This window comes from Palaemon carinicauda, chromosome 6, assembly GCF_036898095.1.
Source record: "Palaemon carinicauda isolate YSFRI2023 chromosome 6, ASM3689809v2, whole genome shotgun sequence".
Taxonomy (NCBI): Eukaryota; Metazoa; Arthropoda; class Malacostraca; order Decapoda; family Palaemonidae; genus Palaemon; species Palaemon carinicauda.
The window spans coordinates 142544245-142572015 of NC_090730.1; the positions used below are offsets into that span (position 1 = coordinate 142544245).

Here is a 27771-nt window from a genome sequence, read left to right on the forward strand (position 1 = left end):
TAATTACATTACATTTTAACTTTTTCAAATTGATACAAAGTTTTGGCTGTAACAATCTATACCCATGTCATTAAAGAATTAAATTTGGTATTAATCTCTTATGTATCAATTATTGTTCCCCTGAGATCAAACATACTTTTTCATTTACTCCTTGGCTGTTAAGTATAACTTAATTAGTGTTTAATAAACCACCACTAGTCTGCCCATACTTGATCCTATCTGAAGCTCAAACACCAATAACACCTATACAAATGCAAGTAAAAACCAACTTTATATTTCATATGGAAAAACTACTCATATCCTAAGTTTTTATTAACCTATATGCAGCAAAGTCTAACTTTGTTTAGAGGATTTAAGTAAAATTTAATTCCTAATTAGATAAGAGTATATATGACAACCAGTTAAGATCAAACATTTGGATTTGACTACAGAAAAGCTTAATAAAACTTGCATGATGTTCCAGAGAATTTATAAAAATTCCAGTCTTATTTAAAGTGTTTTTAAAGAAAGCAACGGTTTTTGCCCTAAATAGAATAATTCAAAACAGAAGTTTCTCTGCCTTTAAGTCTTACAGTCTCACTGTATTGGGACAAAAATCTAAATCTATCAAGAACTTGCAAATATTAACTAACCTGACTTACTAGTCTCTCATTAATCTGAAATATAAAATATTCAATACAATTTTCTATATATAAGTTGTCAAGGATAACACCAACATTTTACCATTAAAACTTAGTAACTGAAATGTTTTTAAACTGCCATAATTATGGAAACTGAAATGTTTTTAAACTGCCATAATTATGGAAATATTAAAGGTATTTTCTAGAAAAAAAAATCAAAACGCAGTACTCCTGTTTCTAAAGCAATGGGAAACTGTCCAATTGGCAGATAAAATGACAGTGATGGAGAGAGCATTAAAACACTAAATGGAAAGCATTAAAACACTAAAAAGTTCCAAACCTGAAAGTCCTAAAAAGTTCCAAACCTGAAAAAGTCCTATATTACCATCCTGTATTACCCAATGTATATTAAAATACCAAATGGCAAACATACCTGGAAAAATCTATGGGGAAATTATTCCAATAAAAGTTTTTACCATAATCTGAGAATCTTGTCAAGTGGAGTGCCTCACACGGCGATGTTTAATTGTGTAGGGCAGAGTTCTGGAATAGCCTTTTCAAATGATTGGCGTGGGCATCACATTGTTGAAGGATTACAGGCATTCTTCCTTTTAAAAAAGTTTTTTAACAGTTCTTCATAAACCCTATCAAGAGTAGCTCTTCTCAGATCTCGTCATTTGCAAGGCAATGTCAAATTGCCGGTCAACAAATGCAGTGTTATGATTATTCACAGTTACCAGGGAAGTTGTAACATGAAAAAGAAGAAATGCACATGTTATTCATACTATATTGTTAATGTTATTCAGCATTCACATGCAATGCTATTAAATTAATAATTTACTGTACATAATTGCACATGAAAACTTGTGGTATATATATAATTCTATAAATAATTAAACACCAAGCAAACTTGCAGGTATGCAATCTACAATTTAAGAATTGTGTAAATAAATAAAAAGATTTGCCCTTTATAAAAATTTTGGGGTCCAATAAAAATATTGGCTCAAATTAATGGTGTTAACATTAAGTATAACTATTCTATATGTCAGTCAAATGTAAGTCCCTTTCTCATTTTCAGTATGTTACCTATTCATATAAACCAGAGTCTTTTAATTAGGGAGATTGATTCAGTGCGAGCTTGAGCTCGAGTTTGCTGTTAAAGTCGGATAACAAGGGTTATCCAGCTGGTAAAGGTGCAAGGAGAGTAGCCCAGCCCACTTTCAGCTGTTGAGCCTTCACTTTTGACTTTTCGTCAAAAGACAGGTTTTGCTGAGGAGGAAGCTAGATTAAAGGACTCCGGTTTGTATGACTAGGAAAATTACACATTAACATTTTTTTATATTTTCCTATGGGCCATACAAACCTCCTTTCTCCAATTAGGGAGACACACTGCTTGATGAGATGGAAGTCCCTTTGAACTGTAGGATTCAAGTTAAAGTGATCACTTGATCTCTGCAGAAGCAAAGAAATTACCCCAACAATCTCCTACCTAACTTTCATAGGGATGAAAGGCTTATAGGATCTGGGCTGTATAAGCATGTACCCAATCAAACTAGATATACCCTTCCCTGAAGGGGATGTCAGTTGGAAACATATCTTGTATTGTATAATGTCACTGGGTTGGTATAAGATCCACCATTCCCCAGCTTGTTAAAGGGGAATGGTGGAAATTAGTCTTTAGACCCAAGGAACGGAGCTCTGAAACGTAACTAACTAGCTTCAGGTCAGATTCAGCACATTTTGACCACTTCGTGCCTGAGGGAGGACAGCAGAAAGAAGGAGAAAAGTTAGTCAAACAACTGTTCATTCCAAACTTACACCTACAGTTTACCATAGACAATGTTGTGGTTAGCAGGCTGCGACCAGGTATAGCACCCAGACTTACTGTCGGGCTAACGACTCTGCTCCTGACTAACCCATATCTGATTAATGACCCTGTTGGAATGCTTTAGAATATCTGGGCACCAACCATTGTTTTGGTTGTGGGTAAGAGGATCCACCAAGCTACATATAGTTCTGGTAAGATTTTTCTACATGAGCATTACAATTCATTACACAGTTGAGGATCGGATGAGGTTAAGGGCCACATATAAGCAAGTTCTAAAAAAAACAAAAATAAAAACTACTTATTCTCCCTCACTAAATATTGCATAATTAAGGTAAGGAAGAACAGAACCTTCAAAGAGAAAATTAATGCACATTCACAAAAACAAAAAAGTAGATTACTTTTCATTAGACACATCAACAGTTACAAAGGCCATGAAAATTATTTAGAGGCCTTATATTTTGCTATAAAACTACACACCATTAAACACTTGAGATGACCATTCCACTGACCTAATATCCTAAGATTAATTACGCCACAGGTTAAAAAACCTTTAGTGCCGTTTTGAAATCTTTGCATAAAAACACAACCTTTAACTATATCCATATCTTTGAGCTTAAAATGTTAAAACAAACCCCAAGCACGAGCTCTAACAATGTAAAAAATAATAGTTTACATTTTAAAAAGGGATCACAGTCTGGTTGCCAAATTTATAACCACACTGACCACCCATATACATTTCACAGGATAACCACAGGCAAGTTACTTCATTGAGTTAATGGGATCCATGTTACTTGTAAAAGGTCCTGTGTAGCTCAAGGGTACTTTTACAAGGGAATAGTTTGCAAACATCACACAACACACTCACACAAAGTCGTCCTCGAGGTCATGATAAATCATAAACGACAGTGATCAAAGCACTCGTTTGCCAACTGGTTCCATACAGAGTGTAAGAGATAGCACAAACCTGAAATAAAAGGACATTTTACATAACAATTGAAAGGTTGAGGAGTTACACAAATATGAATAAGCAAAATTATGATACGATAATACAATGAAAAATATTTCAACACTCAAAATTATTATTACAATGACTTGCATCACTGTCCTTGGTGGGAACTGGGCTGGTTAAATAACTACTCAAGCAGCCACCACATGTCCAAGCACAAAGTTGTTATGTCTCTAGAGCTTTGATGTGCAGATACCTTTCTTCTTTGGTCTGCAAACACCAGGCAAATGCCCAAGACAATCAAGTCATCCCCAGGTGCCCCCCACCTTTCCTTCTACACATTCGAGAACGGTTGCATATCAGGAGGTAGAGTTTAGTGGAATTTCACTAATGAGGTTCTTATCGAGCCACAAGGACAAATTGGTCTTACCCTCCTGCTCCATTGGAATAGGATGGAATGTGGAGATCACCTACGGCTAACCAGTGATCCTTCAGACACCACTGAAGGGATCTCTGGTGGAGGCACCAGCGTGGAACGAGCTTCTCTAATAGGAGAGGCGACTCCCAGCGCCAAGCTGGTACTTCTGACTTGGACAGGAATGAACATACAACCTCTTTGAGCCTGCTGATAATATAGTTTGATGGAAAGACTCACTTCTGCCATATATCAACATGGCCAGGTACTTAAACCTCTGCGTGGGTATAAGACTCGCTTCTCCCAGTTTACTACAATTCCATGATCACGGCAAAATGCAAGAAGGCAATGTCGATTCTATAGCAACTGCCCTTCTGAGGCGGCCATGATAAACCAATCATCAAGATACATTGACAAACTTATCCCTTGTGAATGGGTCCAAGAGGCTACCACTGAACACCCGAGAGAACACTAGGGGAACCATACATAGTCCGTAGCACAGTCTTGAACTGGTGCACTGTACTGTCAAGGAAGAAGCAGATGTACTTTCAAGAGGAATGATGAACAGGCACTTTTAAAGTATGCATCCTTCATGTCTTCCAGAAGCATGAAGTCTCCCTCTCTAAAAACAAAAAGACAGCACATACTGTATTGTTTCCATATTAAACTTTGTTAGGTGAACAAACTTAAGATATAGGTCGTAGACCGGCCTCCAGCCCCCAGTTGCCTTTTCACCAGGAAGAGCAAACTAGAGCAGCTCTGAGACTTTTCTCCGATGACTTAGAGCGTGTTCAACATTCCTTCTACCTCTAACCATAAGGCCTGAGATTTGTGTCAACTAATTTACCAAGTAGGAAGACAGGCATCCCCTACTCTCAGCAGCAGGAGAGAGGAATCGCTGGCACCAGGGTTTCCCTCTCCCATCCCTCTTCTGACTGGCCCCCCTACCAAAAAGGGAGCAGATTGGGGTACTTTAAATGGCTGTGCACACCCATGCAGTTTTTGGGCGTCTTGGACTGGGCACAAGGGCCTTTCTTGATCCCAATCCCACAGGCTTTGCCTCAATCGAAGGTTTAGTTGCCACCATCTATGAAAGACTGGTTCCCCTGAAGTTTAGAATACTGAATTAGGGAGTCTTGTGAAGCAGTACTCCCATAATCTTACTGCTGCCTGTACACAAATCCCAGGAAGGAGAGACCTTACTGAATTAGGGAGTCCTGTGAAGCAGTACTCCCACAATCTTACTGCTGCCTGTACACAAATCCCAGGAAGGAGACACTTTAAACTCCACACCGACTTATTATGTAATGACAACACCACCTCTTAGTAACCTGTTTTGAGAAGTGAGAAAAAAAAGTCATCTCTTCAAAGCCCAGTTAACCTACCAATTTCCTGTCTGGTGGACAAGGAAGGTGACTGCACAAGACACTGTAATTCTCCAAAGCTTCCTAGGTTAATAACCTGGTCGACTCTACGAAGTATGTTACCGAGAAGGGAACCTGCTAACAGTGTGGAGAAAGACCAAATGTGAAGCCTCCATGGACGCCAACTCAGGCCGAAAAGGAGGTGCCTTCAACCTCGAGTCTCTCCAATGAGCGGACACCCATGGGTTAACCTGCAGAGAGGCAGATGCAACATTCTCTGGTGTATAGAGCTCCATTGCCTGGAGAGGGAGTTTGCAGGATCTTGCTTGACCAACTGGACTCAGTAATTTTGCAGATCCAAAGATCCAATTGGCCTCTCAATCCAAGGCCACCAAGTCCTCTAGATCAGACCATGGCAATTCCAACAAAGGCATCGATCCTTGAAGGAGCACTTATGTGCCAATCATTGACTGAGGCTCTACCAAGATGAAGGTTCCATGGTTGCCTCTCCCAGCCCAATGTACTCACAAATGAAGGCAAGGATCTCCACAAAGGAACTCTCAGACTCAGGCTAGTATGCTCAGTGGGAGCTGGATTGCAGTCCAGTGTCCGAGACCTCCTGCCTCCTCGAACCTTCGTGCCTCACCAGGGCTGAGGGCAAGCAGCACACTCCGGAGATTCTGCTATGGCCCCCCTCAAGCACGACTGCTCTGTTCAAAGGAAGATTCCAGAATGTAATTGGGGTCAAAAAGAGACCTGGGCAGGCCAACAGCAATGGGTAATGAGAAGAGAAGAACTCCTAGTACGGGACCAAGAAGAACCTTCAGCACCAGGTACTATTGTGGGTTGGGGCGGTGACAACCATGGCCTGGGGAATCACCAGGGTCCCTGACACTGGGGAAACAACCATTTCCTTTATCAGTGGCGTCACCGGGGACATTTGAGACAGCGAACAGGGGATCTGGGGGAAGAAGTAGCTTTGGCCGCAGACTCCCTCGAAAGTCATGGAAGGCCTACTTGAAAGACCCAAGGAATCCCAAGACTGCTTAAGGACAAATTCTTAAATGGTCTGCATGGTCATGGGCAAAGTCTCCATTGTCCAAAAGGGGTGCAGCGAATACTAGGAGTTTCCCCAAACCTCCCGAAACACCTGAAAATGTATATGTAGATCCTATGGCTCCAAGCCCTGCAGCAGATATCCAAGGGAGCAATCCAGTGTGGTATGCATGGGCAGTAATAGTAGTCTCACATCCAGAGGAGACCTTAGAAACAAAAGACTTCACTGGAGTCTTCTTGGGCGTTGCCCAGTCCGACCCCAACAAATGCATTGCATACTTCTTCCCTTTCAGGTAGTCTGCCTACCTCTGCAGTGGAGGCCACGACCTACACTTAGTGCACTGTGATGATTGCATACAATCATACCCCCTACAAGACTGACAAGAGGGAGTGTGAACCTACAGCCAGTTTAGCCATAAACCGGTTGTAGCATCCATCCATCCTCAGGGAAATACAAACTTTTTTCTGTCATTCTATCATTTCATAATTCCAATTACTTATTGAAATATAGAAAATGAAAAGTTTTTGCAAGGAAACCGATACTCATCAGTGGCCACATCAAAAGTAAAGGTTCTCTGGCTTGAAAGGGGAGAGGCTACTTGCCCAGCACTCTCACCAGTTGTATAACCACTTCTTATCAAATTAAGAGAAGAGTACAGTATTTGTATGCTGTGTCGGAACAAATCCATATTCATGCTCTGGTTTCAAGCAAGGCAACTTGCAGCTATTTGGAAGCATTCTATCCAATAAGTACTAAGGGTACCAACTAGACACTGACATTCCTCCTTTTGGTGTTTACATATGCATGGAATAAAATCTTACAGACTACAAGTGGCAGCAAACTACTTTGTCCAAAATACAGTAAGGACCTTGTAAAAATATGTTAAAAGGTTATTGCAGACTAAGAAAACAGATACACGATGGGTAGAAAAATAATGCAACTGACCAAGCATATATTTTAATTGTTATCATCACTATCAAGAAACGCCTCGTCCTCATCATTGCTGTCGAGGTTGCTAATGATGGGGGTTGGATGATAATGGAGTTCACACCTTTATGTACGATATCAGTGAACTAATACACGTCTGAAAGATCTGGCCCGTTGTAACGCACTCTACCCACACCACCTTGTTGCACGAAGCTCTTGCTTCTTTTAGCCTGACCTGTAATAGACATGGACTAAAAGTAATATGTAATGCATAATAGTAATCGATTATTATAAGGTTTCAGAGTAATAGTAATAGAATAAAACAATAGCTGTAGTAATAATAGTGTAAGTAATACAAGGCAAAGTAATAGATAATAGCAAAATACTTTTTCTTATTGTGCCCAAGCTATCTATATAATGGTATGTTAACCTATTCATATTGAACTTTTAAGGTAGTAACATCTGTCAACTGCATTACACATAGCATGAACACAAGTAATGTTATAGGGCAACAGCATCTCACAGCATGTTTGTTGGCAATTTCAATGCTCACCTTCCAGAGAGGTTAAATTCTGTTTCTCCTACTGATCACCACGGCTCAATAGCTTTAGGCTTTGCCTCCGAATCAGACTGTGAGCAAATCATAAGCGAGGCTACTCAAAGGTCTGGTAAATGCTTGGACCTCGTATACACCGACTCTCCTGGCATTATAACAATTAAGATTGGTTCTCCAGTTGGGGCACCTGATCATGCTTGATTTCATTAGTGAAAACTGAGCAGCCTGTCCCTGATGTATCGTACTCGTGTAAGATTTACATGAAATCTCGACGTAGACTGGAATGGGATTTTGCAAGATCCTTTGGGATTGAATTGGTCACAATTGCATAGTAGTATTGATCCTGTTGTCCCTTTGAATGAGAGTCTAGTCAACATAATTGAAAGGCATATCCCTTCACGTGTGCTAAAGTACCGGACAATCCATGGTTCGATGATGATTATAGACGTGCTTATTTGGAGGAGGAGGAGGTCTATCATCTTTGGAAGGGTAAAAGATAAGATTTGACCTGGAATAACTATACTCAGCTTAAGAGCTTTTGCTCAGTTTATGCTTCAACTGAAAAGGAAACCAATTTAACCATAAACAAATCCCTTTCTGGGAAAACCCAGGAACTAAAGTGGTGGACTACCCTTAAGACTGCACTCTTTAGTGTAGATGCAACAGTTCTGCCTTTACTTAAACCAGATGGCTCTGTCACTCTCGTCCAAAGGAAAACTTAACCCTTTTGGCTGAAGTGTTTGATAGTAAGCAGAGTAATGAAACGCTATCTTCCTCATTCCTGTTTTCCCCGAGGCTAAACTAACTAGTTAACTTTTACTGTCTCCTGAAGTTAAAGCTCTTAATGGACTTAAATGCTTATGGAGGTGAAGAGCCAAATAGTATTTATTTGTTTTTTATATAAGACTGCAGATTTCTTAGCTCCAAAATTGTGTTTTATTGCGCAAGTTAGTAAGAGGAGGAGCTTTTAGAACTTTTTGGAGAATTGGTAATATTACTCCACCATGTAAATGTGTTTGTGGTCGATCAAGTCCAACTGATTACAGCCCAATATCCATAACTCCCATATTATATAAAGTTTTGATCATCTTTTGGCAATTTGGTTTTTATAAAGGTCTTGGAGCATGTGATGCCCTTCTTACAATCTCCAATACTATACACAAATCGCTTAATTGTGGTCAGGAAGTTCGTATGATTGGCCTTTAATTTAGTGGTGCCTTTGACTGCATTAATGATAAGACCCTTGTTTTCAAACTCACACCATTAAATATACCACATAGCCTGCACTATCACAGGTCATAATTTATATAATCATTCAAATGTGTATTGTAAAGACTACACCAATAAATATGCCTTAGAGCCTGTGTTCTCACAGGACATAATTCATATAATAATTTAATGGCATATTGTAAAGATTATACCATTAAATATGCCACACAGCCTCTGCTATCATAAGTCATATATACTCATTAAAAGGTGTATTGTAAAGACTATACCAATAAATATACCACAGAGCCTGTGTTATCACAGGTCATAATTTATGGCGTACTGTGAAGACTACAACAATGAATATTCCACAAAGCCTGTGTTATCCGAGTTCATGATTTATATAATCATTTAATGGCATATTGTAAAGACAATACCATTAAATATGCCACAGTCTGTGCTATCATGAGTCTTAATTTATATAATCATTAAAAGGTGTATTGAAAAGACTATACCATTAAATATCCTAACAGACTGTGCTATCACAGGTCATAATATACATGATAATTAAAATGATATTTTCATCATAAAATAAATTTTTGAATATACTTACCCGGTGAATATATAAATAGCTGACGTCTCCGACGGCCCGACAGATTCCAAAAAACTCGCGAGCGATCGCCATGAAGGTTGCGGGTGTGCCCATCAGCGCCGACTATCGGCCAGATACCGCATATACTTCTCAACCACTCCAGTTCTTCTCAGTCCGCTGGGTCTCTATCAGGGAGGAAGGGAGGGCCTTTAATATTATATATTCACCGGGTAAGTATATTCATAAATTTATTTTATAATGAAAATATCATTTTTAAATATTAAACTTAGCCGGTGAATATATAAATAGCTGATTCACACCCATGGTGGTGGGTAGAGACCAGTATTAATACAATAAAGGCGTATATGCTCAAGAGTTTTTGACAAATATTTCATAAAAAACAAACTTAAGTATAGGTACCTGGTAAGGAAGCTGACTCTGATGATTACTCTGCCTCATTAGTCCGCTTTCCTCACGAAGCCCAGCCATCCTCTCAGGATGCTGAAAGACTACCAGGAGCTGTTATATCCAGGGCGAACACCCCTATAACAGGACCTCATCAAAACCCTTAATCTGGGCGCTCAAGAAACAACATTTGACCACCCGCCAAACCAAAAAGATTGCGAAAGACTTCCTAGTCTTCCATACAACCCAAGACAAGATTAAAAACATTTCAAGAGAAGATTAAAAGGATATTGGGATTAAGGGAATGTAGTGGTAGAACCCTCACCCACTACTGCACTCGCTGCAACGGATGGACCCAGTGTGTAGCAGTCCTCATAGAGTCTGGACGTCTTTTAAGTAAAATGAAGCGAACACTGACTTGCTCCTCTAAAAGGTCGCGTCCATAATACTTCGAAGGGATCTATTTTGCTTAAAAGCCACCGAAGTCGCTATTGCTCTCACTTCGTGAGTCTTGACCTTAAGCAAACTACGATCCTTCTCACTTATATGAGAATGTGCCTCCCGGATTAAAAGTCTAACAAAGTAAGATAACACATTCTTAGAAATGGGCAATGAGGGCTTCTTAACGGAGCACCATAAAGCCTCAGAACAATCTCGTATTGGTTTAGTTCTAGACAAGTAAAACTTAAGAGCTCTAACAGGGCACAGCACTTTTTTCAACTTCATTACCTACGATCTCTGAAAGACTAGGTATTTCAAAAGATTTAGGCCAAGGACGAGACGTTAGTTCGTTCTTGGCCAAAAAACCAAGTTGAAGAGAACATACAGCTTTATTCGTCGAGAAGCCGATGTTCTTACTAAAAGCATGGATCTCACTGACCCTTTTAGCCGAAGCCAAGCTCACCAAAAAAAGTGTCTTGAGGGTAAGATCCTTCAGGGAGGCTGAATTTAATGGCACAAACCTGTCTGACATTAGGAACTGTAGGACCACGTCTAAGTTCCAAGCAGGAGTTGAAATACGACGTTCCTTAGAGGTCTCGAAAGACTTAAGGAGGTCTTGGAGATCTTTGTTATTTGAAAGATCCAAGCCTCTATGCCTGAAAACAGAAGCCAACATGCTTCTGTAGCCTTTAATGGTGGAAGCAGAGAGGGAGCGACCGTTTCTCAGATACAGGAGAAAATCCGCAATCTGCGCTACAGAGGTACTGGAGGAGGAAATAGAGGAGGACTTGCACCAATCTCTAAATACCTCCCACTTCGACTGGTAGATCTTGATTGTAGAGGATCTCCTAGCCCTCGCGATCGCTCTGGCTGCCTCCTTCGAAAATCCTCGAGCTCTTGAGAGTCTTTCGATAGTCTGAAGGCAGTCAGACGAAGCGCGAGGAGGTTTTGATGAAGTCTCTTTACGTGAGGCTGCCGTAAGAGATCCATCCGTAAAGGCAGACTCCTTGGAACGTCTACCAGCCATAGAAGTACCTCTGTGAACCACTCTCTCGCGGGCCAGAGGGGAGCAACCAACGTCAACCTTGTCCCTTCGTGAGAGGCGAACTTCTGCAACACCTTGTTGAGGATCTTGAACGGTGGAAATACGTAAGCGTCCAGGTGAGACCAGTCTAACAGAAAGGCATCTATGTGGGCCGCCTCTGGATCTGGGACTGGAGAGCAATAAGTCGGGAGCCTTTTGGTCAGCGAGGTCGCAAAGAGATCGATGGTGGGTTGACCCCAAGTCATCCAAAGACTCTTGCACACATCCTTGTGGAGGGTCCACTCTTTAGGGATCACCTGACCTCTCCGACTGAGACAGTACGCCAAGACGTTCAACTTCCCTTGGACGAACCTCGTCAAAAGTGAGATGTTTCGATCTTTTGACCAGATGAGGTGGTCCCTTGCGATGACGAAAAGAGCGTGGGAGTGAGTGCCTCCTTGCTTGGAGATGTAAGCCAAGGCCGTGGTATTGTCCGCATTCACTTCTACCACCTTGTTTCGAAGCAGATTCTCGAAACTCGTCAGTGCTAAATGGACTGCCAACAGCTCATTGCAGTTGATGTGAAGGATCCTCTGGTCTGCCGTCCAAAGACCCGAGCATTCCAGACTGTCCAGAGTCGCCCCCCAACCCAAATGCGACGCGTCTGAAAATAACACATGGTTTGGGTTCTTGACTGCCAGAAACAGACCTTCTCAAAGTCTTATATTGCTGTCCCACCAGGCTAGGCAAGTCTTGACTGGTTCGGAGATCGGGATCGAGACCGCCTCCAAAGTTTCCTCCTTGTTCCAATGGGAGTCTAAATGGAACTGGAGAGGGCGTAGGTGAAGTCTCCCTAGAGAGATAAACTGTTCCAGGGATGAAAGCATCCCTAGGAGGCTCATCCAGCTTCTCACAGAGCAATGGTCTTTCTCTAGCATGAGACGGACTTTGAGCAAAGCTTGCTCTATCCTGTTGGCAGACGGAAAAGCCCGAAAAGCTAGACTCTGTATCTCCATCCCCAAATAGAGAATCGTTTGGGAGGGAGTCAGCTGAGACTTCTCTATGTTCACCAATAGGCCCAACTCCTTCGCAAGATCCAACGTCCACTGTAGGTCCTGCAGACAGCGATGACGGGACGACGCTCTGAGTAACCAGTCGTCCAGGTACAGGGAGGCTCTGATCCCCGATAAATGTAGGAATTTTGCTACATTTCTCATGAGCCTCGTAAAAACAAGAGGAGCAGGGCTGAGGCCGAAGCACAGTGCTCGGAATTGGTACACCACATTCCTGTATACAAACCTTAGATACGGCTGAGAATCTGGGTGTATAGGAATGTGGAAGTACGCATTCTGCAAGTCGAGAGAGACCATCCAGTCTCCCTCTCTGACTGCTGCTAGAACGGATTTGGTGGTCTCCATCGTAAACTTTGTTTTGACAACAAACACGTTGAGAGCACTGACATCCAGCACCGGCCTCCAACCTCCTGTATGCTTTGGCACTAGGAAGAGACGGTTGTAAAAACCTGGGGATTGAAGGTCCGAGACTTTCACCACCGCCCCCTTCTTTAACAACTGAGACACCTGCAGATGTAATGCCTGTCTCTTCGACTCCTCTCGATACCTGGGAGAGAGGTCTATCGGATCGTTTACTAGGTGGTCTCCGTACAAAAGGGATTTTGTAACCCTCCTTTAGCAACAAAATAGACTCCCGGTCTGCACCCCTCTTCTCCCAGGCCTGCCAGAAGTTGGTCAATCTGGCCCCTACTGCTGTCTGAGGACGTGGGCAGTCAGACTCTGCCACGGGAGGACTTAGATCCTCTCCTCTTACCTCTCTTACTATCGGCACGAGAGCCTCCCTTACTGGGAGCTCTGCCACGAAAGGGCGGGATAAACCTTGTCGCTGGAGTATCAAATTTAGGTCTGTTGACATAAGAGGACGAAGGTACAGCCTTACGCGCAGACGTGGCCATCAAATCATGAGTATCCTTCTGCACAAGAGACGCTGCGATATCCTTAATCAGCTGCTGCGGGAACAGGGCAGAAGACAATGGCGCAAAGAGTAGTTCTGACCTTTGACAAGGAGTGACACCTGCAGACAGGAAAGAACAAAGTCTCTCTCTCTTCTTAAGAACTCCTGCTGTAAAAGTAGCAGCGAGTTCATTAGAGCCATCTCGGATAGCCTTGTCCATGCAGGACATAATTTGCACAGAGACATCACGGTCTGCTGAGGAGATCTTCCTACTCAAGGCTCCCAGCGACCAATCCAAAAAGTTGAAAACTTCAAAGGCCCTATAAACTCCTTTGAGGAGATGATCTAGGTCTGAAGAGGACCAGCAAACCTTCGAGCGTCTCATGGCCAGACGATGAGGAGAGTCTACGAGGCTTGAGAAGTCTCCCTGGGCAGAGGCAGGTACTCCCAAGCCGAGAACTTCTCCCGTGTCATACCAGACGCTCGCACGAGAAGCCAGTTTGAAAGGGGGAAAAGCAAAAGCTGACTTCCCCAAACTCCTCCTGGTCATTAACCAGTCGCCTAATAAACGCAAAGCTCTCATAGAAGAGCGAGAGAGCACTAACTTTGTGAACGACGGAGTCGAAGCAGCTAGGCCCAGCGTGAACTCTGATGGGGGCGAATGAGGAGCAGCAGACACAAAATGATCAGGAAAAAGTTCCTTAAAAATAAGCATGATCTTCTTAAAATCAAAAGAGGGCTGAGCAACTTTAGGCTCCTCTCCGTCCGAAAAAGTCCCCAAAGGAATATCAGTTGGAAGGGGATCAACGACTTCCTCATCCGACGGAACTTCCTCCGACAACTGCCGAGTCTCGCGATACGGAGAGACATGCCGAGGAGGCAACGCTTGACAGGCTATGTCAACATGCGACAGAGCAGCAGCAACAGCTGAGGTAACGACGTCACGCCGCGGCTGCAAAGACTGAAAGTTTTGTGACTGACAAACAACAACAGCCTGAGTTGATTGCCGTTCGACATCACGTCGAGACTGCATTGACTGCAGGGTCTGAGCAGGAAAAACAACATCTGGCTGCGGTGACAGACGTTCAACGTCACGTCGGGGCAACGGAGTCGGTCGACGAACGTCAGTGCGGGGCTGCGGTGACAGCTGCTGAACGTCACCTCGAGACTGCGGCAAAGGGGGTTCCACGTCACGTGACTGACGTGAATGACGAGGAACACGATCAGAATCGCGTTTAAAAGCACTAGAAACATTAGCGCTAACATCATAAGGACGAGAAAACACTCGTTTAGGCGGCTGAAGGCCAGAGTCACGCTTATCGTACTGGCGAACCGCAAGCAAAGGATCTTTGCGAACCTGTTCATGCTCTTAAACCTCCATTAAAGAGGAAAGTTTAGACTGCATGTCCCGCAGGACAACCCACTTCGGGTCAACGGGAGTCGGAACGGGCCGTGACGTCGGTAACGTCTGTGCATGCAAATCATCGCACCTATCGAGACCCTCGGACTCCGTGTTATGTTTTCGCTTAACAGGCGAACAGCCATCCGATGACTGCAAGAGGTCAGAGCTGCCCCAATGGCTACAGCCAGGACGCTGGACCTGTCCTGAAGGGACTGACTTGCGCTTTAAGGGTCTAGAAACCTTACGCCAAGGTTTCTTATGCGACAATTCGTCAGAAGACGAGGAGAACTTAGTCTCCCCCGTCTTATGGTAAGGACGTTCTTGATGAGAAACGTCTGATACCAAAGAGGGAACGTCTGTACGTCGGTTTACACCTCTCGCTCCCTTAAGTCCTACGACATTCCTTCTCCCTGGTGCAGGGGAGCCTGAAAGAGGTCTCGGACTAGGGGAGTGACAAGCACGAACAGACGAACCCTCGGTCGCAACACTAAACACATTTTGCGCACTTTCCACTTTACCACTTTGATTTTCTACTTTACCACTTTGACACTTTAACAACTTAACATCGGACATAAGCTGGTTCCTGTCCGAGGCTAAGGTTTCAACCTTCTCACCTAATGCTTGAATGGCTAAAAACATATCGCGCATTGAAGGTTCACGAGTGCTAATAGGGGGTTCAGAAACTACCACTACAGGGGAAGGATTAGGTTCAGGGGCATGGGAGGAGGAAAATTCTAAAGATCTAGAAGAGCTTCTCCTCACCCTATCTCTTTCGAGCTTACGAGTACTGTATACTTTTCATACTCTAACCACTCGAATTCCGACAAAACCACGCACTCCTCACACCGATCTCCTAATTGGCAGGATTTACCCCGGCAATTAGAACAAACAGTATGAGGGTCGATAGAGGCCTTCGGAAGACGTTTGTTACAATCTCTCGCACATTTGCGATATACAGGAGAAGGGTCAGCCATTATGAACAACCAGAGAAAATCCAAAGTAAAGCCAAGTTCATCAACAAAAACAAAAAAGGTTTCAAGAGTTTTATTTAAGGAACACACCAACACAGCGAAAGCCAATAAAACCCAAAACAAAGTACTTCACCAATTCGGTAGAAAACTCAAGGTCTAGAGCGAGCGGAACCAATGTTGTCGGTGACACCGACAGAGAAGAACTGAAGTGGTTGAGAAGTATATGCGGTATCTGGCCGATAGTCGGCGCTGGTGGGCACACCCGCAACCTTCATGGCGATCGCTCGCGAGTTTTTTGGAATCTATCGGGCCGCCGGAGACGTCAGCTATTTATATATTCACCGGCTAAGTTTAATATTTAAAAAGGCATATTGTAGAGACTAACAATAAATATGCCACAGAGCCTGTGGTATCAAAGGTCATAATGTATTAAATCATTAAAAGGCGAATTATAAAGACTATACCACTAATTATGCCACAGCTTTTGCTATCACAGGTCTTAATTTCTACATACATACATACATATACCAAGGCACTTCCCCCAATTTTGGGGGGTAGCTGACATCAAACAAATGAAACAAAAAAAGGGAACCTCTCCTCTCTACATTCCTCCCAGCCTGACAAGGGACCCAACCAAGTTCAGACGGCACTGCTAGGGTGACAAAGCCCACCCTCCCCCGCCATCCACCACAGATGAAGCTTCATAACGCTGAATCCCCTACTGCTGCTACCTCCGAGGTCATCCAAGGCACCGGAGGAAGCAGCAGGGCCTACCGGAACTGCGTCACAATCGCTCGCCATTCATTCCTATTTCTAGCACGCTCTCTTGCCTCTCTCACATCTATCCTCCTATCACCCAGAGCTTTCTTCACTGCATCCATCCACCCAAACCTTGGCCTTCCTCTTGTACTTCTCCCATCAACTCTTGCATTCATCACCATCTTTAGCAGACAACCATTTTCCATTCTCTCAACATGGCCAAACCACCTCAACACATTCATATCCACTCTAGCTGCTAACTCATTTCTTACACCAGTTCTCACCCTTACTACTTTGTTCCTAACCCTATCTACTCGAGATACACCAGCCATGCTCCTTAGACACTTCATCTCAAACACATTCAATTTCTGTCTCTCCGTCACTTTCATTCCCCACAACTCCGATCCATACATCACAGTTGGTACAATTACTTTCTCATACAGAACTCTCTTTACATTCATGCCCAACCCTCTATTTTTTGCATCCTTCATTTGCTGCAACAACAGACCCCAAATACATTTACTCATCCACCACCTCAAGTAACTCTCCATTCAACATTGACATTCAACCTCGCACCACCTTCCCTTCCTGAACATCACATAACCTTACTCTTAGCCCCATTAACTCTCAACTTCCTTCTCTCACACACCCTTCCAAATTGTCACTGATCATCCAAGCTTTTCTTCCTTAATTTATATAATCATTTAATAGCATATGATAAAGAATACACCATTAAATATGCCCCACAGCCTTTGCTATTACAGGTCAATTTATATAATCATTAAAAGGCATATTATAAAGACTATACCACTAAATATGCCACACAGCCTTTGCAGTCACAGGCCACCAAAGACACTACCAATAAATATGGCACAGAGCCTGTGTTATTACAGGTCATAATACGTATCAAAAGGCGTATAGTGAGACTATACGAATAAATATGCCACAAAGTCTTTCTTACCACAAGTCATAATTAATATAATCATTAAAAGGCATATTGTAAAGACTATACAAATAATTATGGCACAAAGCCTGTGTTATCAGAGGTAATTTATATACTTATCAAGAGGCATATTATAAAGATTATACCAATAAACATGCCACAGAGCCTGTGCTATCACAGGTCATAATATATAAAATCATTAAAAGGGGTGTTGTAAGGACTATCCATAAATATGCCACAGAGCCTGTGTTATCACAGGCCATAACTTATATAATCATTAAAAGGCGTATTGTAAAAACTATACCACTAAACATGTCACACAGCCTCTGATATAACATATCATAATATATACAATTAAAAGACGTATTTTAAAGCCTATACCACGTATTATGCCACACAGCATTTGCTATCACGCGTCATAATACATATAATTATTGAGAGGCATATAGTAAAGACTATACCACTAAATATGAACCACGGCCTGTGCTATCACAGGTCAATTTATATAATCATTTAATGGCATATTGTAAAGACTTTACCATTAAATATGCCATACATCCTGGGCTATCACAGCTCACAATATATAAAATTAAAAGGCATATTGTAAAGACTACACTAATAAATATGCCACAGAGCCTGTGTTATCACAGGTCATAATTTATATAATCATTTAATGGCATATTATAAAGACCATACCACTAAATATTCCACACATCCTGGGCTATCACAGGTCATAATTTATATAATCATTAAAAGGGTATTGTAAAGACTAACACTAATTATGCCACAGAGCCTGTGGTATCACACGTCATAGTATGTATAATCATTAAAAGGCATATTGTAAAGTCTATACCACTAAATATGCATCACAGCTTGTGCTATCACAGCTCATATATAAAATCTTTAAAAGGCGTATTGTAAAGATTACCACTGAATATGCAACACAGCCTGTCCTATCAAACGCCTTAATATATATAATCATTAAGAGGCATATTATGAAGACTACCACTAAATATGCAACACAGCCTGTGCTATTACAGGTAATAATTTATATAATCATTTAATGACATTTTAAAGACGACCATTAAATATGCCACAGCTTGTCCTATCACAGGTCATAATTTATATAACAATTAAAACGTGCATCATAAAGACTATACCAATAAATATGCCAAAGAGCCTGTTTTATCACAGATCATAATTTACATAATCATATAATAGCCTAAAGTACAGACAATACCAATAAATATGCCACAGAGTCTGTGGCATCACAGGTTCTAATTTATATAATGATTTAATAGGATATTATAAAGACAACACCACTAAATATGCCCCAGAGCCTGTGTTATCACAGGTTCTAATTTATATGATAATTCAATAGCATATTGTAAAGACAATACCAATAAATATGCCATAGAGCCTGTGTTATCACAGTAGTCATAATTTATACATTTTTTTTTTTCAATACAAGACCTTAAACCTCTTCACAAAATGTCACTACTTCATCATATTTATCAATATCAATGTTTAAAGGGTATTTACACCTCACAACCTTTTTGGCAATAGTAAAACTACCTTGCAGAACTTTAGGCTACTATAAATATCAATAAATTTGTAATTAAAATTTGAAATTGGGAGAAAACATAATTGCAGATGACAATAACCCGCCCATTCATTGAACTATATATATGAGCTTTAGACAAGGTCTATTTTTCAAAACGCTTTCTTAAGGGTAGGCCTAATCTTCTAAACGTTTGGGAAAACTTCATATAACCTGGTGAACTGCTTACCATTTTAGTATTACAGAAAAACATGGAAAAAGATTTACTAATGAGGGAATGCGGTTTTATGTAGAAAAACTTGTCAGTTTTCTTTGAAAATGACCCTTATTTGTGTCACAAGTAAATAGTTAAAATAAGAAATAGGCTACCCTAATATATCCTACGGAAGTAGAGCCACCCAGTGGGAACCGGGATTTTGAGTGGGGGAACTTTACTGGTGAATCCATATAATTATGGTAAAACTAAACTTTTCTTCTCCATACATTATTCTCCATGTCTCATAATAAATCCACGAAAAGTTACAAAATATTGGCATCCTATTCCCATGAAATATTTATTCCACTCTTTTTGTTCACATTTTAGAAACGACATGTATCCGCTCCTGCTCGTAAGTGTCCTAATTGCAATTCAGAGTTCTCTCCAAGGGAATGCCTGCTAATTTTTTATTTTAACTCTACTGTGAAGATTGCCATGCCAAATAACAGGTATCAACCATAAAGTAAGGAATTATTCATGATTTACTTTCAGAGTTTGCGATCTACGTCGGTGGATTGGGAGGGGGGGAGGCTTGCCATGCCTCCCCCCACCAGGTAAGTCTGAGGGTCTTTGCCGCAGCCCTGTTAGGCTTGTGACCTGAGGACTAATAAGTTAGGTGGTTTTTTTTTAGGCTCTGTGGCCTTTTACAAATCTCAACAGGGTAAATATATGATACTTTAATTTCTACCTAAATACATGAACCATATATTTTTCCTACTCGTTACCTTGTGTTCTATGCATTTCTGACCTTGATTATTGGGGCAAACCACCCGTTCATGAGTTTTTGGACCCCCTTATATAAAGACAATTATGGGGGACCCCAGTAGGAAACCAGAGTTTTTAGGGAGGGGAAATGTCAGAAATGCTAAATAAGCACAAGATAACCAATTGGAAAAATATATGGATCATTAAGTGGCTGAACATAGGCCAACCATGATTAGTTAACACATTTGGGGCTTGTAAAAGGGTACAGAACCAAACAAACCCACCTAACCTAACCTAGTAGTTCCCAGGTCACAACCCCTAGCCGGGGGCAAGCCCCCAGACCCCCTTCCCAGGTCACAAATCTTCCCAGGTCACAGCTCCTCCCCCGGACCCCCTTCCCAGGTTACAAACCTTCCCAAGTCACAGCCCCTAGCCGGGGGTAAGCCCCGGGACCCCCCTTCCCAGGTCGCAAGCCCCCGGACCCCCTTCCCAGGTCACAAACTAAAACTAAATCACAATTCACAAATAAATCCTTACCTTAAGTTTAGGAGGTCGAAGGCTGAATGTCTTCAGTTGACAAAGGAAGAACTGTCACTGACCCTGTCGTAGACGTAGATGGGTGGGGGTACAGTTTGGCGGCTTGAAGCAGGAAATTATCTAAGCGCTCGGACCTCTTGTGCTGGAAAAATAAGCACACTTTAATTTGCTAATTATTGAAAAAACGAAACTGAACATTAAAATACGTATTATAATTTTTACCTGGCGGATAGACATAACGAGATAGATATTGAATAAAATATTCTTTTTGAATTCCGCCATGGAGAACGTAACGCTTGATATCCTGCCACAGCCACAGCCTTTCGATGTTTTGAGTATGTGCACCTGTCTTAGGATCCACAAAATTTTGTGAAAGATTCACAGTGAGGTGCACATACTCCGCAGTGGCGAGATCTTTGTATCCTTTCCATGAATCACTGTGGATTACGCTCCCCGCCTTGATATAACGTTGTATCAAGGGCACAAGGGTCTCGACATTTCTTGATTGGTCCACCAAAGGGACCACAAACATTTTTTTGCTCTCCCACTCCATGCCACCGAACACCCACACACCAGACAAAGGCCTACCTCTTATATTTCAACCTCCCAAACTTGGATTCATCCACTTCGACAACAATGCCAGGCCCACCAATAGCTGGCAAGGTCTGGCAGTAATTTTCCTTGACTTCCGAACAATAAGACTTCCAGTTAACCGTAGTTTGTAATGTCCAGCCAAGGTTATAGGTGACATTGCCGTGCAAAAAGGCCCTTTCAAGGAAATCATTCACGAACAGCAGTATTTCCCATGCTTGAACGTGAGCCTTTTCCAAGAAAGTGTCCTTAAATGCGGTTACGGAAAAACTGCATGTACGACGCTTTCCCTTCTTAGCAATCTTCACTGATCGATTACAAGCCCACTGATTATCTTGAGATCTAATGACACATGGCTGTTGGCAGGAAGGGCATTGAACGTCTGAAGGGACAACTCCATGGTTCTGTAGGAACTCATATGCCCGTTTATTATCTCTGAAAAAGAGGGAATATATCTCCCACTCCCTCAGAGAACAACCTTGACATATGGAAGCCACGATGAAACTGAAGAGAAAAGGGGGTGGGGATAGGTGTTGTAAAAGAACATCCGGGAACTTTTGAAGAAGTACTTGTAAGCTATTAATTTGTTTAAAAAACCACCTGACAGATACGTCATTGTAAATGCACAGAAAGCTCTGCAATCCATGGAAAAAAACGCATGCCCAGTAAGTCCCCTTCAGTATCTCAAATGTAAACAATGGACTTAGAGTAAAAAACATACTTCACATTTAAATCGACCGATAGGTAAGTTATTATGCCCCAGCCCCCATTAAACATATAGAGAAACACAACAAGCTAGCCAGCACTCTTCCATTTCTTATAGCGAATTTCATTTTCGCTAGCAATTGAACTATCGTATATTAACCCTTGAAAGTGTTATAGTAATCACTTTATTTCCCTGTTTTCACCCATCCAAAGTCCCAGGTTCCTACCCGTGTCCGTTGGGAAGAGGGGGGGGGGGGGGGGTTAACGGGAGAACGGTTTCTTTGCGGTGGAAATAAAGGTCAGATTCCTTTAAAGTACACCCTTTACTGTCGGAAAAGTTGTTTTTCCTATTAGGAATTTTAGTTCACTGTTCTATAAATTTACCAAAATTTTAGTAAATAGGCAAGCTTCCTTACAGGTTTCGCAGACGAATCACAAATGCGAAACTCATCTAATAATTGTTTAATTGAAAACCTAAAATAAAAAATCCAACTTATGGCAAGGTCTCACAGTCTATTACCAAAAAAGTAAAACATCACAGTCGGTAGATAACTTACGATGGTTAGTCTTTACAAACTCAAATAAATCTTATTTATTAACTAAGTGAAACGGTCAGCATTTGTCCAAATTTTTTTATGACAAATTCCAGATTGGCTAGAAATTAACACATGCATTTAAAATTAACTACTTTTAGACTTCTACTGGCGAGATAAAACAGCTCGCCGCCAACCGATTAAAAAGCTCACAAAAAGCAGTTAAAGTTCACATCCTTAATTTCGTATAAGTTTAAACTTACAAAAGATTAACACCACAACGGTTAATATATGATAGTTTAATTGCTGTCAAAAATTAAATTCGCTCTAAGAAATGGGCGAGTGCTGGCTAGTTTGTTGTTTTTCTCGGTAAATTTTTAGTTTCAGCCAAATTTGGAAAAATGCAATAAAAATATATTTGTTGCATCAGAAATAGTGTGGTTTCAATGAATTCAACGTTTATTTTGACTGCAAACCAACCGATTTAGAGATTTACTATGTATACCCTAGTTCATCCCACCAATTATGGGGGACACCCTTTGGGAACCGGGGTTTTGGGTGGGGGAAGGGGGGGGGAGGGTGTTGGGGCATTGAATGATAATTGCAATAAATGAATAATTAATGTTCCAGCACCCCTCCCCCATACCCCTAACTAGGCCTACCGGGGGGAGGGGGGGTAGGGCCCCCCAGCGACCCCCCCTTAAAGCCACAGTAATTTTCAGGGCACCACAGAACCTAACAAACCCACCTAACCTAACCTAGGGGCCCTGTACCCCTACCGGGGGGGCTTCGCCCCCCCTGCGACCCCCCCTTATGGCCACAGTAATTTTCAAGGCACCACAGAACCTAACAAACCCACCTAACCTAACCTAGGGGCCCTGTACCCCTACCGGGGGGGGGGGGGGCTTCGCCCCCCTTGCGACCCCCCCTTAAGGCCACAGTAATTTTCAGGGCACCACAGAACCTAACAAACCCACCTAACCTAACCTAGGGGCCCTGTACCCCTACCGGGGAGGGCTTCGCCCCCCTGCGACCCCCCCTTATGGCCACAGTAATTTTCAAGGCACCACAGAACCTAACAAACCCACCTAACCTAACCTAGGGGCCCTGTACCCCTACCGGGGGGGGGGGCTTCGCCCCCCCTGCAACCCCCCCTTAAGGCCACAGTAATTTTCAGGGCACCACAGAACCTAACAAACCCACCTAACCTAACCTAGGGGCCCTGTACCCCTACCGGGGGGGGCTTCACCCCCCCTGCAACCCCCCCTTAAGGCCACAGTAATTTTCAGGGCACCACAGAACCTAACAAACCCACCTAACCTAACCTAGGGGCCCTGTACCCCTACCGGGGGGGGGGGGGGGGGGGGGGGGGGGAGGGGCTTCGCCCCCCCTGCGACCCCCCCTTTAACCAGGGGTAAATTTGAATATATATATTTTGTTAAATCACTTCTTACCTTAAACGGAAGATGACGATGAAGATGTGGAAGGTTGTGGTTGACCCTCTTCTGAATCATCAAGTACTGGAATACGTTCAGATTTGGTACAATACCACACATGTCTATCCTCACGAAAATGTAAAGGTGAATCACATTTACCACACTGGACACTTAAAGGTAATACGGAATGCTCCCTTAGAAAACGATTCACTACTTCAGGAGTTCCATTATAATTCCCATGAAATCGGCCGATCACATCAAAATAGGAATAACGACATATTTCACACAACCGTACCGGAGGATCCATGACAGTAAAATGACGTGTGATGAAAATATAGAAACCGGAACTTTTGAAAACCGAAAACAAACGACAATCACGGGTTTCTCCCATAATGAAATAGGGAAAAAAACAAAAGAGTATCGTTTACAATGTTATATTGCACGAAAAACAGATCCTTGAAACAAGACTGAGAGACCAATGAATCGTCCAATAATAACCCTTGAAAAGAACCCAGTAGTATTTTGATTGGAGGAGCGACATTAGTGGGAGGAGCAAATGCGCATTCAAGCAAATGTTGTCACATTGCGCAATGGGGAGGAGCCAAGTAAGATGAAAACAGATATACAAACGAACAAGAGCTACCTTGCGTGCCCATGGAAAGATAAACACTAAACTTAGAAAAAGTCAAGACCTTCAATTCCTGAAATATTTTTTTTCTCTGTAAGTATGCATTAGCGACAATAATGTATTGAGAAGAAGTGTTTTGTTATCACGTGCTTTACTAGGAAAATATATTAATATAATACATTTCCCAATTTGGTTGAATCCAAAACTTTACCGTTTTTCTCTATATGATTAATGGGGGCAAGGGCATAATAACTTACACATCAGTCGATTAAGATGTGAAATATGTTTTTCACTTCAAGTCCATTGTTTACATCTGAGAGACTGAAGGGGACTTACTGCGCATGCGTTTTTTTTTCATGGATTGCGGAGCTTTATGCCCATTTACAATGACGTATTTAGCAGGTGGTTTTTTTTAAACCAATTAACAGCTTACAAGTATTTCTTCATGAGTTCCCAGATGTTGTTCTACAACAGCCATTTTTTCCCACCTTCACCTTCAGTTTTAAGTTAACCACCATCTTGTATAGATGTCTCGAAGAGAGAACATCAATCTATTTTGAAATTAAGTGTAATTTAGTTTATGTAGGCAATTAATTATGATGGAAATGCTCTCTATTTAGTGTAAAGCTATTGTTACTCATGTGAAATTAAAAAATTACAACGAAATAAGGCCTCAAGGGTCCGATTCCGACTCAATTTTCAGGGAGGGCCAGCACATTTTCTACTGCAAAGCTTTTGTAATGATTGCCAAGAAAACAAAAGGCGACGATGTCAATCACAATGTAAGGAATTAGTTGCGATTTACTTTTTCATAACGGAGGGATTTATTTGTTTTTTACTTTATCATAACCTAAGGATTTAATTGTGATTTACTTCAAGTTTGTGACCAGGGAAGGAGTGTCCAGCTAGCGGCTGTGACCTGGGAAGGGGGACCCAGGGGGCTTGCCGCCCGGCTAGAGGTTGTGACCTGGGAAGGGGGGTCCGAGGGGCTTGCCCCCGAATAGGGATTGTTACCTGGGAACTACTAGGTTAGGTTATGTGGATTTGTTAGGTTCTGTACCCTTTCACAAATCTCAAGTTAAATAATCACGTTTTGGCCTATTTTCAACCATTTACATGAACCTTATATTTTTCCAACTGGTTATCTTGGGCTTATTTTCCATTTCTGGCCATTATTATTGCTGCAAATCACTCGTTTATAAAATTTCCCCACCCTAAAAACCCGGTTTCCCAGTGGGGTCCCCCATGATAGTCTTTATATACGTGGTCCAAAAACTCATGAACGGGTGGTTTGCCCCCATAATCAAAGTAAAAATGCATAAAACACAAGATAACAAGTAGGAAAAATATATGGTTCATGTATTTGGCTAGAAATTAAAGTATCATATATTTACCCCAAGTTTACAACCTTGACCATAAAAATCATGCAACTGCCTCACATTAAATATGCTTACAAGTAATGTGGAAAGTATGTGGGTCACTCAGTATCACATACAACCTTGCCATACTGAAGTTTCCTGTGTAAAGCTTCATAACGTTCCATTCCATCCACTTCCATCAGAGTAACTTGTAACATCACTTTTCACAAGTTCACGTTTTCTCTAACGTTAACATCACTTTTCACAAGTTCACGTTTTCTCTAACGTCGACTTTGCCATATCCAAGGACTCGAGAAAGCGGTAGCGGTGTACAATATCCAAAACCAATATGATAGTATACGCCGAAACAAACTGTCGGACTCCGTTGGAAACTAGAAAAGCGATGCCATAATTCTTTTTACTTCGTTTCCGTCGTAGACGAGAATAAACTTGTCAGTGCTAAATTCTCTCTCAATGAAATGATAATAATAATAATAATAATAATAATAATAATAATAATAATAATAATAATAATAATAATAATAATAATAATAATAATAATAATATGATTATCATTCTGTGTACTGATATCAGGACATAAGAAATAAATTCTTGGTAACCTATTCGTAAATATAAAAAATAAAAAACATTAAAACGCTTGAACATAGTTATGTCTTGCCCATTACAAACAAATAACTGCATACATACACACCCTATCTATCTACTTATTATCTAATAATACGTTAAGTCAGAATTAAACATTAATATACTGAATATTCACGAGGTTACACAAATACCTACGCTAGAGTGACATCATGTAGTAAATCCCCAATTTCGAATCTCATCCCCCTAAAAATAACAACTTTAATACGTCCTCAGTCTCCCCTAATGAAATTTTCAAGTCATGCCCCTGATGCACATGAAAATCGCAATTAATTTCAAATTGTTCATAGATAACACTCATCTTTTCCCCTCGCAACCCATATGGCTCTTGCAGCAGCACTTCTACCCCAAGAATTGTGAGCCTACTCCATTTTCTTATAAGAATTAAAACAAACGCACCATTTATACGACCAGTAACCTCTCCTGCAATTGCCCAATTTGCCCATGTATAGCTAAGTCCAGGTAGCCTACATATTAAAAGTCCCTTAGATGGATAATTGGCATTCATTCGTTACCTTGGCATTCAAGAAACGAAGTTAAGTTTTAAGATCCTTGGTTTTGACGTCATCACTGAACCTAGCAAAGACAGTAAAGGGAAGAAAACTCTCCAATTTGAAATAACAGAGAGCACCCAGTGCCTGATCAGCGCTACCTATTGCCAATGCGCCCAACTAATTCGGCTTTTCGGATAGTTCAAATATTACTGAAAGTTATCCAATATTGGTGTATCATCATTCAAATAGCAATTCTCCATATATTTGTATTAAACCCTATTGATCGTTAGACTACCTAAATTCTTATTATACTTATATAGCTTGTTGCTTTAATAATTTATTTTCTCATACGCAGTGGATTCTCTTCCTTTACTTACACAGATCGAGAAATTAATACAAAATTCAATACGCATATGTAATATTTATTAATATTATTAAACACAATACTGTGTTTATTACCTTTAAAACATAGCTAACTTTTAGACTTTACAAACCTCTATTCTTCAGCAGGAAAGTTAAGGTTAGGCTGTGTATTAAACGTAAATATGATGGTGCAATACAACTTACGGAATATGTAAAAGACGCTCATCCGAAATAGAAACATTTGCCTAAAATTAGATTAAAACGAGGTCAGAAGATAAATCGTAGGATGTCTATTATTGTCTTAGGTTTGTTAGGGGGCAATATATACAGCACTGATAACTAATTATACATATGGCAGCTACACCGGCTACTAATTATACATATAGCGACGGCATTGCTGATTGCTCTGATTTAGGATTCCCCCAAGGCTCTGATTATTTTGTAGACTTGAGTCAGCGTTGCCATGCAGATAGCGAGATCCCAAATTCACCGGAGAAACATCGAAATAAACATATGA

The 27771-nt window shown here is 41.4% G+C and overlaps 1 long non-coding RNA gene across 1 annotated transcript; it reads right to left on the minus strand.

Annotated features, from left to right (window-relative positions):
• Positions 1 to 1069: 1069 nt before the first annotated feature.
• Positions 1070 to 26162, minus strand: LOC137642692 (uncharacterized). The gene is made up of 3 exons (XR_011044843.1): positions 25831 to 26162; positions 7176 to 7392; positions 1070 to 3412 (listed from the first exon to the last, which is right to left on the minus strand). It is a non-coding gene; the product is annotated as an uncharacterized lncRNA (long non-coding RNA).
• Between the last annotated feature and the right edge of the window lie 1609 nt (positions 26163 to 27771).